The sequence below is a fragment of the Peromyscus leucopus genome, chromosome 3 (assembly GCF_004664715.2).
Source record: "Peromyscus leucopus breed LL Stock chromosome 3, UCI_PerLeu_2.1, whole genome shotgun sequence".
Taxonomy (NCBI): domain Eukaryota; kingdom Metazoa; phylum Chordata; class Mammalia; order Rodentia; family Cricetidae; genus Peromyscus; species Peromyscus leucopus.
The window spans coordinates 43,299,318-43,317,003 of record NC_051065.1 but is presented as its reverse complement, the minus strand read 5'-3'; positions in this window follow the sequence as shown (position 1 = coordinate 43,317,003).

Genomic DNA, 17,686 nt, shown 5'->3' with positions numbered 1-17,686 from the left:
ATTTCATTTTGATTTTTCTGTACTCCATAACTGAATATAGAATTTAGTACTTTGCATTTCCTTTACTTTTCCTACAAGATCAAACAAAAACCAGTATAATGAAAAAAATGCTTGCTTTCCTTTGGTTTGTTCTGCACAGTGATCTATGTGTGATATGTGAAATAGATCCTACTAGATATAATTATAAACGAAAGAGTCAAAACAATTTATGAGAAAATAGTATTGTCTTATGTCAAACTATAAATTAGGGTGGGTGATAAATTGGGTCAAAATATCAATGAGTTGATATTTATTTCAAATGTTTTCAAATTCACAATAATAATACAAAGTATCATTTCTGAGATTTGGTAAAATTATATGCATTCTTTTTGTTGCTTATTGGTCATCTAATATGTTCTATACAGAGGTTTCCACACTGAATGAGCTTAATGGGGTTAAATTCTTGAGTTTCATTTTTCAAGGGTGAAACTCCAAGTTCATGGTCAACTATGCTCTTTTTATTCTGGGTCTTTTCAGTGCTTAGTAAATTATAGCTGTCTTCCCTCATTCACTCCTTTATTCTCTATCAACCTGTTTCTTTCAAAGGACAAATGCTATTTTGAAGCATAGGATTTTGCTTTGGTCTTCAGTGTAATCATCCCTCCAAATCCTGCCAATCACCCGTGGACTAAAGGAGTCCTTCTCGTCAGATCATAATATGACCTTTAGCGCTGTCTGTCATCTCAAGTTTATGCCATTATAAGTTGAGACTGTGTCCTTTTTCAGTCTCAACACTGAGAGGACTTAAAGGAGATCTCAATTTTATTCTGTTTCCCACATTTTGACAACTTCAGACTCAGGATGACCCATTGCTCTGAACTCAATATAGACTTACTCTTGCCAGGGCTCTGTGATTGGCTCCCTGTAAGATGAACGGGAGACCTTGCACTCATCCTTATAATCCCATTATCTTCCTCTTCATATTTAAGGGCCTACTTTTGAGTCTGTCTCAGAATGTCACCCAGCAAACGTTTCATGGAGACTTCGCTGCTTTCAGCCACATATCACAGCATAGCCGAGTGTTCTAGCTGAATCATGGGCTAATGAGTATTGATCTCCATGGGTTAAAGTAGATGGACATAAATTATTTCCTTGCTTACTTTCTCCTTATAATTTCTTGCAAATCTGAAGTTCTAATCACTTTAAATATCTCTAAATGAATAGAAATTAAAATAGAGACATATTTACAGATTAACCAGTTAATGATTGCTCTTTCCCTGTGACATGAATATTGCCCCATTCAACAGTCCCTGCCAGCTCTGTGTTAGTGTTCTCAATAGACTTTCAGTTCTGGAAAATGTCCTCTTACTAGGTTCTCACTGTCTTCTCTGCACTTCTGTTTTATTCAATAGTGCATACCACATATAAGGACAGTGCATGACACATATTAGATACTCCATAGATGACCTTTTGTAATCATTTTTTTTTCACATTTGGCAGAATGGATATAGAATGTTCTTGGAAATATTATTTTTATTACATTTATTTGCATCTTTTCACTCTGTTTTTATACACATTTACAGGTATGGACTGCTATTGTCTATAATCTAGGACCTGTCCAAATGAATTTTTATGAGTTTCTGGATTCTAAGATACTCAATAATATAGATAAATTAAAGTGATGCATAGTTTGGCACATTTGCTAACTGGACTGAGAAACTTCATAATAAGGGATAACCAACTCAACTAGAGCTTTGGGCAATTTTGAATGTAGCCTATTTTGTCTTTTGACTTTTAAATTTTTATATATTCTTGGTTGTTGACTTTTATGGCATCATTTCCTCTCCCTACCAAGCTCTGTCACTTCCTGTCTGTCTATAGACATCCAGACCTCTATCGTTAACTAGTTTTGGAATATAAGGCATGTGCCAACACACCTGGCTCGGTTTCCAGTGTGGCCTTGAACACAGAGATCCTGCCAATTAATAGGATTAAGGGCTTGTGCTACCATGGCCTGAATTCTTTGTTTACTTAAAATGGCTTGCTATTTCCTATGATCTCCAGGAAAGCTTTATTTATTAAAGCACAAATAAAATATCACCACATTTCAGCACAAATGAAATATCACCACATGTTTGTGTGTCTGTAAGAGTATATGTATAGATATGTGTACATGTTTATAGAGGTCAGGAGATGACTTCTGATTTCCTAGATCTGGAGTTACAGATGGCTATGACATGCCAAATGTGGGCAGTGGGAACAAAACTCATGCTGTTTTCATTCTAAACCACTAGGCATTGTTACAGCCCTGGAATTACTTTATTTTTAAAAGTTCCATGAAGTGTCATTGAATGAATTTTGGGTTGGGATTAGAACAGGACTTCCAAAATTTCTGAATGAGACCTTTTCATCCTTCTGTCTGTTTGCATTTCATGCACATGTGAGGTGGCATCCTCATAACTGATGACTATAAATGGAATCAACAATCAACCATGAAAATACTGAAGATGCACCCTGATTTGTAGCACCAATTAACTAATATTTACTTATTTATCTAAAAATAAAGAAGCATAGAAACAACCTGCTCAGTGTGTAAAATGTCACACACACACACACACACACACACACATATTCAGGGATGACCATTTGCTATTAGATAACCAATTAGTATTTTCTTCCTTGGGGAAGACTATTTCTTTGTCTGTGAGCATTCCTTAGCTTTCCATAGTTATACATGTGTATACATAGATATATTTTGTATGGTATATTACAACAATTAATGTAAAATATGGATTTTACATATTTTTACATATTCAGTCCCATATCAGAAGAGCCCTCTGGTGTGGGACAGAAGGAAACCAATAAAAAGGGACCATTGTCTTCTAAATTCTAATTCTCTCCATGCTTACTCTTGATTTCTCAGAATCCTTTCTTACATGTCATGTCATCTTTAAATCCAACCTTTCCATTTTGATAAAAAATAAGTTTTTCCAATAACGATCTTCAAAGTCTCCAGAAGGAAGATGGGGAACCAACAACAACTACGAAATCCAGAATGATGCCATAGTAATCATCATCATACCATACTTCTTGCCAGAATTTCAGACAATCTTACCCATTAATCTGAGACTTGCTGTGGAATCTATTGTTAGTCTAACTGAGATTTAACTATCTGAGCTTTCTTACAGTACTCAACAGAGATATCATCACCCCCTAAATAACAGGAAACAATTCTAAGAAAATGAGGCCCCTTTTCCCTAAGGTTTCATATTTCTCAGGGTTTTGGATGATGGTTATAGGGTTGGGAGTGGAAGAAACTACTAAACTCAGTATTCTCCTTAAGAAAAGAAAAAGTGCGGGGTTCGCACACTTAATAGCACTAAGCAGAGCAGCTGATCTCTGTGAGTTCGAGAGCCTGGTACAATGAGTTCAGAAAGGCAAAACACAGAAAATGTCTCGAAAAAAAAAAAAAAAAAAAAAAAAAAAAAAAAAAAAAAAGTATCTAAAAAAAGGGGGGGAGAAGAAATATAATGGATAGGTATAAGATATTGTGCTAGATTATTGTATATACTAGTAAACAAATTTAGTAAAATAGCAGCCTTAGATAATTTGCACTGTAATTTGTACTGTTATGGATTCTTATATTTTGATACAAATGTAAACTATTTTATATACCTGTTTAAGATAATTTGTATATTGATACAAGTACATAACCGTATTGTTATAAAGGAACATATATTTCTATTCTTATTTGAAATATTTGTATATTGATACAAATGTAAATTTATATCTGTCATACTGTAAGTATGTTCTACTTCTATTTAGGATATTATGTATATTGATATATATTTAAGATTATTGTCATATTGCATATTGCACTATACATTCCTACCTCTGTTATAAATATGTTGTACATTGTCACAATTTTGAAGTCATTGTCCTTTACCATACATTCGCTTATAGATTGTTTACCTTGTTTACATGAAGCCTTAGTCCTTAGGTTATTTAGGTAGATAAGACTTATAGGTTTATAGTCACCTATGCTTGTCATCTCTATAGTTATGTTAGTTAGGTTATCCAGATATACAGATACCTAGGTCAGATGTACAGGTAATCTTCAAACACTTCATATACCTAGAGAATATGGCATTTAAATAACTTAGAATTCTATTGACGTGAGACACAATTGTTCCTGGCAGCACCAATTTGATCCCGAGAGAACATTGGGCTTCTAAGACATTTCCATTTGGAAGTTGTCTTCTTGGCACAAAATGACCTATTGGGCAAAAACCTGCCCTTGCCTCAACTGCTGACAATATGAATGCTGCCCTTCTGTACAAGCAGGACACAAGGAAAAGTGACTTCGGAATTCTGCCAAGACAGTGTAAGATGGTCTTTCAGAATTACTTCTTCTGAAAATGATCTGTCAGATACTCTAGGCCTGTAGCCAATTTAAATGCACCAACAATGCTAAGAAACATTAGGTGACTGTCCAGGCTGCCAGCTGTCTCTGTCTACTCTTGCAAGATTCCGGAAAGTTGCTTGCATCCATCTTCCATTCCTCAGGTACCATTATATTCCTTCTCAGGTCTTTGATGGGATTAAAGACTAGCAGTTATAGTTACAACTTAGTATATACATATTATCTTAGATAGAACATATTAAACATCAGATTCAGGTTCTTTAGGATAGGACACTTTTTGGAATGATCTTTGTAACATGCCATTTACCTATGCTCTAGACTTTTCTGGATTTTAGTATGTGTTTCTTGCTTGATATTGTTCGCATTGGTGGTAGTTCCATCTTATCTAGGTCACTATCCCTCATTACTCCTTGACAATATTTGATAACTGTGGTGGTAATCTAATTGTACTGAATTATTATTTTGATTGTATGTTAATAAATAAGTTGTCTGGGGTCAGAGCTATTAGAGCATAGCAAGGTGTGGCGGTGGTGCACACGCCTTTAATCCATAGATATCTGCGTGTTCAGGTCAGAGCTATTAACCATAGCAAGAGTGTGGGTGGTGGCACACGCTTTAATCCATAATCTCTGTGTGTCAGATACAGTCAGCATTGGAACATATGCTTTAAGACCTAGGGGGCTGTACATTCAGACAGTGACGAGGCAGTCATGTGTTTGGGTTTACAACCAATGAGAAGGCAGAACAACATACTATAAAAAACGAACGACAGGAAGTAGGTCTCTTTTCGCAAGCTGGACAGCAGAGAAGGGTGAGATTTTAGCTCTGAGCTCTGACCTCTCGGCTTTCTCTTTTACATTGTTTCTGTGTTTCTTATTTATTAAGACGGTTGGTTACATCAATAGATAACCATTCCTTTGTATGTAGTCTTGTATTAGGTTAGAACCTTCTTATTGAGACAAAAGCGGGAGATGTAGTGGGTAGCCATTTCAGCTTTGATCTGGAAGTTCCAAGCCCCATTGAGGCTTCAGTAACTGTCATGCCTACAAGGCAGGGCTGAGAGAGGACCCTGAAGACCCAAGATCTGGATGTGCTGGCTCTCTTGGTTCCTGGACCCTGGACATTGGAGGTAGACTGAGCAGAGTTCTCCAGAAAACACTGCCGGATTGTGCTACACCTTTCTCAGACCCTGTTACCCATCCCTTCATTTGTGAGTTATCCCACAAAATAAACCTCCCTTTTTAACTATGTGGAGTTGCCTTAATAATTTCACCAATAGGGTTATACAGGAAATTTTGGATAGAAGAAATGAAAGGAGGAAATTATGTCATTATATGATAATCTCAAACAAAGAAAAAAAAGTACTTCACAGACATGTGAATTTGCTTTGTAGTTAACACAGTAAAATTACATGCAAGGAAATTTTCAGGATAATTTTCCTTAAGACTTAGTAAATATTTTATTTATATACACATCTTTAGGAATATTTTTTTTCAAGACAAGTTCTCACTATGTATCGTTGAATGTCCTGAAACATTTTTGGAATAATTTAAAAATATTTTATTATGACTGTTTTCAGTTCAATATTTCTCTGATATGCAAAGTGAATTGTTAAACATTTAATTGCTTTTTAATTTTATTGAAAATAGGTTTTTATTTTCATAGAATATATCTTGATTATGATTTCCTATCATCTACTTGTTGCAGATCCATATCCACAAAACTTTCTGTCACTCTTTGAAAAATAAATAACCATATAAGGACAAATAATAAAATATAATATAAGAAGATAAAACTGAAGCTAAAAAATTATAAGAGAACAATAAAACAGAAGGAAGAGAGCCCAAGAAACAGCCCCCCCAAAAAACATGTGGACACAGAGACCTGCTCATGAGCAATCAGGAATCCCATAAAACAAAAACTGAAACTTTATTATAGATGCCAAGGATCAGTAGGGTAAAATAATAAAAATTAGAAATAAAATTTGAAAAAGAACACTATCTAAAGATGCTATTTAATTCATTTTCTGTTGGCCATATTCTCAGGACATATGGCCTATCCTTATGAGTGCTTTGTTTCCACAGTGATACATCCTTGAAGAAAACTGAATTTTCATTTGCAAGTGGTTATCAGTTGACAACTGCTTCTGAGTTAGGGACTAGGACATGTGTCTTCTTTTTTTCAGCTCTATGACCCTATCTGGTACAGAGCCTTGCAGGCCCTGTGCATGTGTCCTCAGTCTCTGTGAGTTCAGATGTGCATAAGTACTATTGTAGTTGGAAGGGTTTGTTTCATTCATGTCCTCAATACTTTCTGGCTATTACACTCATTTCTCCTCTTCATTCCAATCCCTGAGCCATGAGGCAAGGGATTTGATGAAGACATCCCCTTAGAGCTGAGTTCCTAGGTCTCTCACATGCTGCATAATGTCTAGCCCTGCATCTCTTTGTTTCCAACAGCTATAGGAGCAAGCTTCTTTGATGATGATTGAGAAAAGCCCTGGTCTATGAGAGTAGCAGAATGTCATGAGGAGTCATTTTATCCTTATGTGCTTTTAGTAAAACAGTAGTGTTTAGTTTTACACTAGGACCCTTGGCTATTTAGTCTTAGGTTTTTGTTCACCCAAGCAATGTCAGATGTGGGTTCCAGCTCATGGAGTGTGCCTTAACCCAAATCAGATATTGATTTGTTACTACCACCATTGCACAAGCATATCTTGAAGGAAGTACACCATTGTAGATCAAAGGGTATAAGGCTGGATTGGTGTTTATATTTCTCCTTTGGTAGTGTGCAGAGTACCTTTCTGTACCAAAGACACTAGAATGTAGGGGGTGAAGGCTTTAGGTAGGCACCAGAGACTTCTCTGTGTTCAATAGTTGTATAGGTGTTGTCTTCATTAATAGAGCCTTGCTCTCAGTTTATGGAGAGTAACATATTCAAATGGACTTGGTTATTTGAAGGTCCCAATGGAACCCCTGTAGCTTACAGCTCAGTTATATGTAACCCATTCTTGGTTCTGGAAGTTTTGTTTGGTGATAAGAAATTACCTATAGGCAATATGTCTCCCTCATTATTTGAGGATTTCTTTTAGATAACCTTCATCTATGTACATATTTTAGGAAAATTTTAATATATTAGGTTTCCAAACTACCATTCAAAGGCCCTTAATTTTAGCTGTCTCTCCTATATTTCTGCCCTCATCCTGATGGTCCCTCTCACTTTCCACTTAACCTTTCCATTCCAATCCTCTCACACACATGCTCAACATTACTACCCTATTTTCCTTGCATAAATTCTATCACTCCCCTCCATTCCCTATCTTATACCTAATCTCCATGGTTCTACAGATTGTAGTTGGTTATCATTGACCTAACAGTTGATAGTCACACATAAATGACTCCATACAATATTTGTCTATTTGGTTCTAGATTACCTCACTCAGGATGTTTTTTTCCAGCTCCATACATATATCTTACAAACTCATGAAAACTGAATATACTACTAAATGATCCTGGTGCTTTATTTATTTTTAAATATTTTTATTGTAAGAGGGTATTTGCGGTTTCTTAGAGATTATAAAACATCTGTGGAGATCCTTCTACCTTATAGTCTCATTTGAGAAGTCTGGTTTTATTCTAAATAGTTCTGTCTGTCTTTATATGTTATGTTAACTTTTTCCCTTGCAGCTTTTTATATTCTTTCTTTGTTATGGATGCTTAGTGTTTTGATTATTATGTGCAAAGGGGATTTTCTTTTCTGGTCCAATTTATTTGACATTTTGTATGCTTCTTCTACCCTGATAGGCACCTGCTTCTTAAGGATAGGAAACTTTTTTTTTTAAATATTTTTATTTTTAATTTTTTAAAAATAATTTTAAAGTTAAAATTAAAGTGCCTTTGACATGAGTTTCTTCTCCTTCTTCTATTTCTATTTTTATAGATGTGGTCTTTCATAGTGTTCCATATTTTCTGGATAATTGGTGCCTGGAGTTTTTTAGATTTAACATTTTCTTTGGCAAGTGTATTCATTTCTTCTATCTTGTCTTCAGTGCCTGAGATTCTGTCTTCCATCTCTTGTATTCTGTTGGTGAAGCTTGCCTCTGAGTTTCCTGTTTCAGTTTCTAAAATTTCATTTTTATATTTTTTTCATTTTGTGCTATCTTTGTTGATTCTATTTCTACTTTGAGGTCTCGAACTGTTTTTACTCATTTCCTTCCATTGTTTGTGTCTTCTTTATGGATTGATTCATTTTCTCTACGATATAAAATCCTCTATATTCATGAAGGTTATTTGGGGTCCTTCTCTTCTACTCCTGCTATGTTGCAATTCTCAGGGCCTTTCGATGAGGTTGCTGGGCTCTATGGGGATGCATTTTCCTGGCTGTTAGTGATTGTGTTTCTAGGGTGGTGTCTAGGCATCTGGGTTTTGGGAATATTGTATTTCTAGGTACTGATATATGATGTTCCTTTTCTGTTTTATTTTTGTTATTGTTGTTGGTTTGGTTTGGGTTTTTGTTTGTTTGTTTTGGAGTTTTGTGGAGTGTTTTTGTTTTCGTTTTTGTTTGAGACAGGGATTCTCTGAGTAGTCCTGGCTGTCCTGGAACTCACTCCTCTCATTCTTAGGAGTGTTGTGGCTGTAGGTTGCCTAGTGGGGAATGCATTAAACATCCTGATAAGTCTGGCCACTAGAGAGTCTTGTAAAAATTTTGTGCTTCTGGATATTGGAAACTGACACTTAGGAATGATAAGTGGACTAGAAGGATGAAGTCTGAGGGGGTCCACCAGTAAGAGTAAGGGAGGTGATTATCCATGGTTTGCTTAGTCCTCTGGGAATGGGGGCAGAGAGTGGAGAGGTCACAGTGGGCAGTCTGCTACAGAGCTGGTGAATGATAGAGGGCTATTGAATTTGGAGGAAAGGAGGGGGCTTGGAAATCAGAAGCCCATCTACCTGTTTGCTGGCCTACTTGCTTGTTTTGAAGGCTTAGCCAGTGGGTTCCCAGGAAATTCCAATGGAATTGAGGCTGAGACAAGGGGATGTATGGGGAGGATGGTTGCAGGAAAACCTCTGAGTCATCTGCTGGAAATGGGGCAGAGAATGAGAGGAGGCTGCAGTAGGTGGTCTGCTGGAGTTGGGTGTAAGCCTGGGGATTGGAATTGGAGAAGAGAATGGGGAAGTGAAGATCAGCTGTTGGCCTACCTGCTTCCCTGGTTGGCACAGCTGATGGGTTCCCAGAGAATGCCTGATGGATTTGAGGGCTGGGACAAAGGGAGTATACATATTTTATATATTAATAAAGCCAAGATCATTTAATCATTTCTTGGCAAAAGGATTCACAATTGGAAAAAAGATTAAGAAGCACTGATCTAAAGCAGGATTCTTTTTAAAACTATGAATTTATTCATAGAAAAAGGAATCCTTACTTTATAAAAACCAACTAGCTAAGATAAAGTAGGGAATATTGTTGATTTATTTTAAATGGCATATTTCTCCAAGGAAGATTTGTGCTTCTAACACCTAAAATGCAGTGACCTTGGTAGTCTGCATCTCGTGGTAATTCTTCTTTGGAGAGTGCTATTAGCTTACTGGTATTAAGCCCAGATTGTGTGCCCTTATTTTTAATATAAGATTTTGTATTTCTTAAACAGCTTTGTACAACCAAGTTTCTGACCTATCTTTCATTGAGACATTTCTGTGATCCTGCAAAATGTCATTCTTCCTCCTAATTTAGACCCTGATTATCGATGTTTGTCAATACCCTAAAACTGGAATTGGGAAATATTTTAGCCAGTGAAATTTGACAATTTAATTTATCTTTCACAGTTACAACTATATCATCCTCATCAAAAAAAAGAATAAGAAAAAGAAGAAAACCTGTTTTACACTGTGAGGAACAAGTGACAGTTTATAATTACATTAATTCCATTGCTCATAATATAATCCTGACAGGCCCAAGTTGCTGTTTATTCAAGAGGCAGGCCAATATCATCTGCCCAGAGCATGGATTCTCCTGTGTTCTTTCTCTGTAATTAACTCTTCAGTATCAGTTCCATGGAAGCTATGCTTCTAAACACATATATATATTCAAAATGAGAACTTCCATTTTTCAAAATGATAGTCAAAGTGAGCTGGCTCCCCTTTCAGATAATAGCATTCCAATTTGTCCTTCACCTTCAGGCTTTTCTACTCTGGGACATAGAACAGGGGAGTAAATATGCTAATAAAATACTTGAAAATAAATTCTGAAATATGTCTTAGACTGCTTAACAACCAAACACAGTCCTCTGGAATATCTAGGAAAGTATGACCTATAAATGACTTTATTCTCCCTTTCTTCACATGGAAGAAGGGTTCCTAACAAGGCTATACAGCAGGAGGCCTTTCTGTACTTGTGTTTTGTCTTCTTGCACTATTTAGTTGTCTTTTTTGACCTGACATTTTTCTAAAGGAGGCAAAGATTCTTAATTTGTGAATAGTTAATTTTCTCACAGGACTTTGTTTAAACTGCTGAAAGCATAAATGAGTCCACCTGGAGAAAAATACAGTCTGCCTTTACATTTAGCTCCAAAAATGATATACCTTACCTCAGGCTTGAACAGCGCATTTTCTGATAACTGTTTTAAATATTTTATGTACTTTTTCTCATCCTAATAATCCATTGAACATTTCACATCAGCAATGCTTTTACAGTTTACACATTACTTCACATAATTTATGTTCTTAATGTAATGATCACGGCCACTGGGGGAAGGTATTATTAGAATCCTAAATTATAAGAGAGAAATCTGAGACCACATGAGCCTACACATGAAGTATGCTACAATCTTCTCTCCACATTTGCTCTAGGTCGTCCATGAGAGGCCTGTTCAATATAAGTAAATGAAACAAGAAATATTAATAATGTATTACATCCATTGACTGAGCTGGGCATGCAGCATACATAATCTACAATCTCAGGTCCAATTCGGAACAAAACGTTATTACTGTGGCTACCTTCATGCATGTAAAGAACCTGAAAATACAGGGCAACTGAAGTCCCTAGGAAGGGTTGAACTTGAATGAAACTCCCAATATCTTGATTTCAAATTACAGATCCTTAGCTCCATCCTCTACACCTAATTACTTCATAGTAAAAAAGATAAATGATTCCTGTTAAGCCAATTGAGTGATTCTATTGCTATCACAGCTTATTAAGTATATAGTTTATTAAGCCAAAGCATAATAAGATTAATTCTTAGTGACTAAACACATTTATCATGTATAGATGAAGGATTTCCAATATTCTTGGTCCTTTACTTTTGTTTCCCCGATATTAATTTTGGGAATTGGGACTTAAGGCCTTTCTTGTTTTTTCCCCAGCAATGGTTGGAAATCAACTATAACACTTTCTACCTCCCCTTGCACATAGACCCATAAACTTTGAAGGGAGGGATTTGATGGAGACATCCTCTTTAATATTGAGTGCCCTATAGTATCCCACTCTCTGCACATTGTTCAGTTGTGTGTCTCTGTGCTGATTCCCATCATCTGCAAGCAGATGCTTCTATGATGAGGCTTGAGCAAGACACTGATCTATGAGTATAGAAGCATGTTATAGGGAATCAATGCCCCAAGTAAACATCTCATGCCACCAAGTAAAACCTCCAGTGCCAGCAATTGGTTATACCTCGTAGAGTCATTGGTCAAACTGGTCCTTTGAAGCCCTCCGAATAGCACAGGCTGTTGCCAAGGATGTAGGTTGCTTTTCATAACTTTATGATAAGGACCTATTGCTGAAGGCAGTGCTTCCTGTGTCATTGAACATGGAGAAGTAGATCTGATCCCTGACTAGATGCTTTACCCCTACTGATTAGTACTCAGGGTGCTAGAAGGTACCCTGCATGAGAGTGAGAGATCAAGGTAATCATCTATACCACCCAGACACAAACCCCAAGACCAACCATAGAGATCTGCCTTCAAGATATATAAACATTATTATTATTAATATTCAACATAATTAGTTCTGAGAAGGTAAAGATAAGGAGCCAGTAAATTAGGTCAAAGTCAGATAATTTAGAAGATTCTGTGGGCATTTCTGTTTTCTTTTCTTTTGTTGGTCAGGCAGGTAACTAATTCCAATAATGAAAATATAGTATTTTCCATAATATTTTTATGAGTTAAATCACACTGATTATCTCCTTTGTGGTTGCTATATATTCCTTTCATATAGATTCATGAAAAGGCTGAATAAATAGTAGCTTGAAAAATCACATATAAATATTAAAATATTATGAGCTTATGAATTTGAAAGACATTTATTACTTTGCATTTACCATGTCTATATTCAGTACATTGCATGATACTCCCTAAGGCATCCATAGTAGATATACATGGCTTTGTAAATTTTTTTTTCTTTTGTTTTTCGAGACAGGGTTTCTCTGTGTAGCTTTGCGCCTTTTCCTGTAACTCACTTGGTAGCCCAGGCTGGCCTCGAACTCAAAGAGATCCACCTGCCTCTGACTCCCGAGTACTGGGATTAAAGGTGTGCACCACCACCGCCCGGCTTGGCTTTGTAAATTTTTATAAAAAATTTATTTGATCTTTGGTGTACCAAAAACATAATTCTAAAAAAAAAAAAAAAAAAAAAAAAAATAAAAAAAAAAAAAAAAAAAAGTTAAAAAAAAAAAAAAAAAAAAAAAAAAAAAAAAAAAAAAATTTCAGAATTGCTGATTTATTTGTCAAAGTGAAGAATGAATTATTTGAACATGAAAAACAATAAAAATAATTTTCTGCTCTATCCCATTTCAAGATACCACCCACATTGTGTGTGGGCCCTCTGCCCGTCTTGTGCAACACATCCCCTTTTAACTACTTTGCGGACTGACTTGGAGGTATACTTCACCTGGCTTAGATGTCTCTTAATCAGTCCAAGGCATCTGTCTAGAACAATCATCACATATTTGTTCACCCACAATGATGTTCAACCAGCATGACATAGTTCTAAAATCTTTGATTTACATGACCAAAATTTCACTTACACAGTCTTTATCTATTCATTCCCTTCTCCAAGTCTTAAGCATCAGCTAATATTCTTCCTATGTGAATTTACATCGTTTAAATTTTCATAAATGAGGGGGGAGTCATACAGAGATGTTTTATGTACAAATGCATTTAATCAGTTGACAAAACTTATCTGTGTTTGGCAGGCATCTCTTTACTTTCTGGCTATTCATGAGTATTGTATTACAATTTTATAGTTCATTTATCTGTTGATAAATATTTGGAATTTTCCTATTCAGTGACTATTGTGCTAGTGTGAGCTTTTTTTTTGTATAAATATTTGTACCTAGAAGTCATATTGCTGAATCATACAGAAATTCTATGTATAACTTTTTGAAGAGCTGTTTTCTATAATAACTGTATCATTTTACATTCCAGCTAGCAATAACACACCACAGTTCTAGATTGTCTACTTTTTATCATCATTTGCTATTTGGATGAAAATTTAAAAATCTTGGAGTGTTGGAGATGATTTTCACTGGGCTTTTATTTTTATTTTCATAATGACTAGTATTCTCTTTTTGGTAATTCGTTTGCCTTCTCTACAGGCATGGCTACTCAGCTATCTATTTCATCCAGATTTTAGCTAGCATGATTGTACAGTTATAAATAAGGCTATCAGAACCTCATTGGTATATTATAATTCTCTAGATGACAGAACTTATAGAATGAGTATATATTACAAATGAGATTTATAAGATTGGTTACACAGTAAAGACTGGGTTGTCCACTGATGACTACCTGAACAATGCAAAGGTTGAGAGCACTTAGCTTCTCAGTATATGAGCTTGCAGCCTCAGTAGTACAGCTTAACATTGAGGAATAGACCACTCCAGGAGACATGCTCATTTTCGGGAAGAAGAAGCTGAAACCTGTTGTCAAAGAAGGATGCCTGCAACAGCATCACTAATGGTGTAAATGCACTCAATGAGAAGTCACAGTGACCTGGGAAAATAGTACCAATTGTTTTTCTTTCAAACATCATTATATCTATGCTGATGCAAGAAAGTACTACCCACATTTAGAATGGCATTCTACACACAGTTAAACCTTCCTGAAAATACCACAAAGACTGTTCCATAGGTATATCACTCAGTTGATTCCATATTTAATCAGGTAGAAAAGCAAGATTCAACGTAACAGCAGGTATTTGAATTTTAAATATTTTCTCTCATTCTGTAGGTTATCTTGGGACTCTCTCAAAACTGTTATGTGAATATTTAATTTTGTTGAAGACTGAAGTATGTACTTTTTAAAATTTGAGGTTTTAAATCTAAGATTTGAGTTTTTATATCTAATAATTTACTGTAAAATTTAAACTCTAATGGTTTACCTCTGTTGTTACTTCTAAGAATTTTATGGTTTTAGTTCTTACTATTTGTTATAGACCAATATCAATTCTGGTTTATAAGTAAAGTCAGAGACTGAAACTCTTAGTTATTTTATATGAGGATACTGAGTTTCTCTAGAATGATTTGTTGAAGGGACTACTTCCCAATTTAAAAGAAAACTTGAATTTGAGGAATTCTTGCTTTTAGGTTATTTCATGTGGATTGGGGTGATATATTTGTGATTTTAGAATCATTTTGGAAATTATGAAAATTCATTTGTTGATATCACATATTATATCTTATAAAGTATTACTTATGCGTTTGGGCATATGTGTACTCAATTGTTGGTGTGTGGAAGCTATCTTTCTATCTACCTTTTTATTTCTCTATATCTATCTACCTATCTATCATCTATCTTATATCTATCTAGATCTAGATCTAGATATATCTACCTATCATTCATAGTTATATATCTATATCTATCTATGTCTACATAGAAAAATATAATCTATTTTGTATCTACTTATATCTAGATATAGCTATCATTTATATATCTATATCTATGTCTAGATAGATAGATAGATAGATAGATAGATAGATAGATAGATAGATATCAGCTCTATCTGGATAAAATACTTTTTTTGAGTGGTTTCATGGTTAATTTTCTGTCTGTTCTACCAATTTTGATAGTTAATTTTACAGTCTCCAGTTACTGGTGTCAGAATTCCAACACTGACCTTTAATTGTTTGAATGTTTATTTCATATGTTTTGGGGTTTATTGTAGTCTTTAATGATTTAAATGAGTCTATATAAGATTTTGTGTCAGAAGCTTATTTTCTAATGAATTGATAACAAGAATAGATCATTTTAAGAAATGATTGTATCACTGTGTTTTTTATTTTGTGGAGGAGTACTTTCAGTATAAAATGAGAAGTTCGGACATGAGTGTCTTTCTCCCTACTCCCTATCCATCTCCTTATCCTCCTCTTTGTCTTCCCATCATTTCTGACAGGGATATCAGAAATACAGATCCTAACCAGCTCATGACATGCTGATTCTGAATTTATTTTACCACATAGAAACATGAGATAATTAATTTATAGGTTTTGCCAATTACCCAATCTCCAGCATTTTGTGATAACAACATAAAATGAATAAAATAGCCATAGACATGACATTATTATCATTATTTTCTAATATGAAAAATTACAGGAATATAATGGCTTTTTTTTAAATCTTTTTTCCTCCTCCACTCCACCCAGCCTCCCCTTCCCAACCCCCCATTCCCTTCTAGAAGAAGATAAGGCCTCCCATGGGGGGTATTATTTAGTAGAGGCAGTTCTAAGCCCCCTCCCCTGCCTCAAGGCTGTGTAAGGTGCCCCATCATAGAAGTGGGCTCCAAAAGGCCTGCTTATGCGCCAGGTATGAATTTTGATCCTACTGCCAGGCGGTCCCATAAGCAGATCAAGCTACACAACTGTCTTGTCATGCAGAGGGCCTAGTCCAGTCCCATGCAGGCTCCACAGCTGTTGGTCTAAATTTCATGGTTTCCCACTAGTTTTGTTTGGTTGTCTCTGTAGGTTCCCCCATCATGATCTTGATGCCAATTGCCCATATAATCTCTCTTCCCTCTCTTCCAGAGCTTGGCCTGGTGTTTGGCTGTGTCTTTTTCAAATCTTGAGTGACTTCCATGATGTCAATTATATACCTTAGATAGGGAAAATGGATTCACTCTGAAGCTTATATTTGGGTCATATTTTCAGGCAACTCCTCATTCAAACTTTAGAGATTTATTAATCTCACTAAAAAAGTAGAACAATGTAACTTTAAGTACAGATCTTAGTTATTTTATGTTAAAATGAAACCATTTTATTTGTAAAAAAAATAATGATTAAATTTTATGTGTTTATAGTTTACATAGAAAAGGAAGGATGCTGGAAGTGAGAAGATGAAAGAAATATAACTAACAACAACTGAGGAGATGATTTTGAACCAAAAGTAGACAGAAAACTGAAGTACTTACAATAAAGGATGTAGGATGGTAAGCTGACAATAAAAACAAAAGGCATAATCCAAGTGCCTGCTGAAGATATGTACCTGGGGAATGAAACAGCACTGAATTTAACTTTTCTAATAAATACAAAAAATAAACAATTGAGTTTTAAGAAATAAAGTTTGATAGGAGGCATTGACAAAGCTTTGAAAGTATTATATGAACTCTGGGCATTTGTATGCTGAGAAGCTATTGAAGAATTAAACTCTTTGCTGTTTCTCTTGTGTGGTAGACAAACACTCTACCACAAAGCAACATCTACAGCTTTGTCATGCTTTATTTTGAGTCAGAGCCTTACATTGTCCAGGCAAGCACTGAACTTACAGTAATACTATCACAGAAGCATGAGCAGACTATTGTTCCACTGTTAGTGGAGTTGGCTGTAATCCTCATAAACAAAGTCATGGACAATACAGTTCATAGACGGTTTCAAAAGTAATTTTGAAAACGAATAACATTTTGGTCCAGTATATTAGGACTAAGGTAAGTCATCAGATGTTACACATGTTTGAGAGCAAAAATATAGAATATTCTGGCACAGTAATTCTATATAATGAAATCATTATATAGAAATAATTTGTTATTGAAAAGATTATTAATACATCTTTTCAATGTTGTGTATTAAATAATTACCTTTCCTGGCTGCTATAGTAACAACATAAAAAAATAATTTAATATGAATTTGATATTCTTAGATAATAACTCAATAACTTCTGATTCAACAAAAGACTTTCCATCATATATATTATTTTTATCTGTTTCCTCCTTACTAAATGATGAAAATGATATTTATTAAAAGAAAAATATTTCATAGACCTTATACATTGTTAGATACATTCTAGCACAAAATGTCATAACACGTAG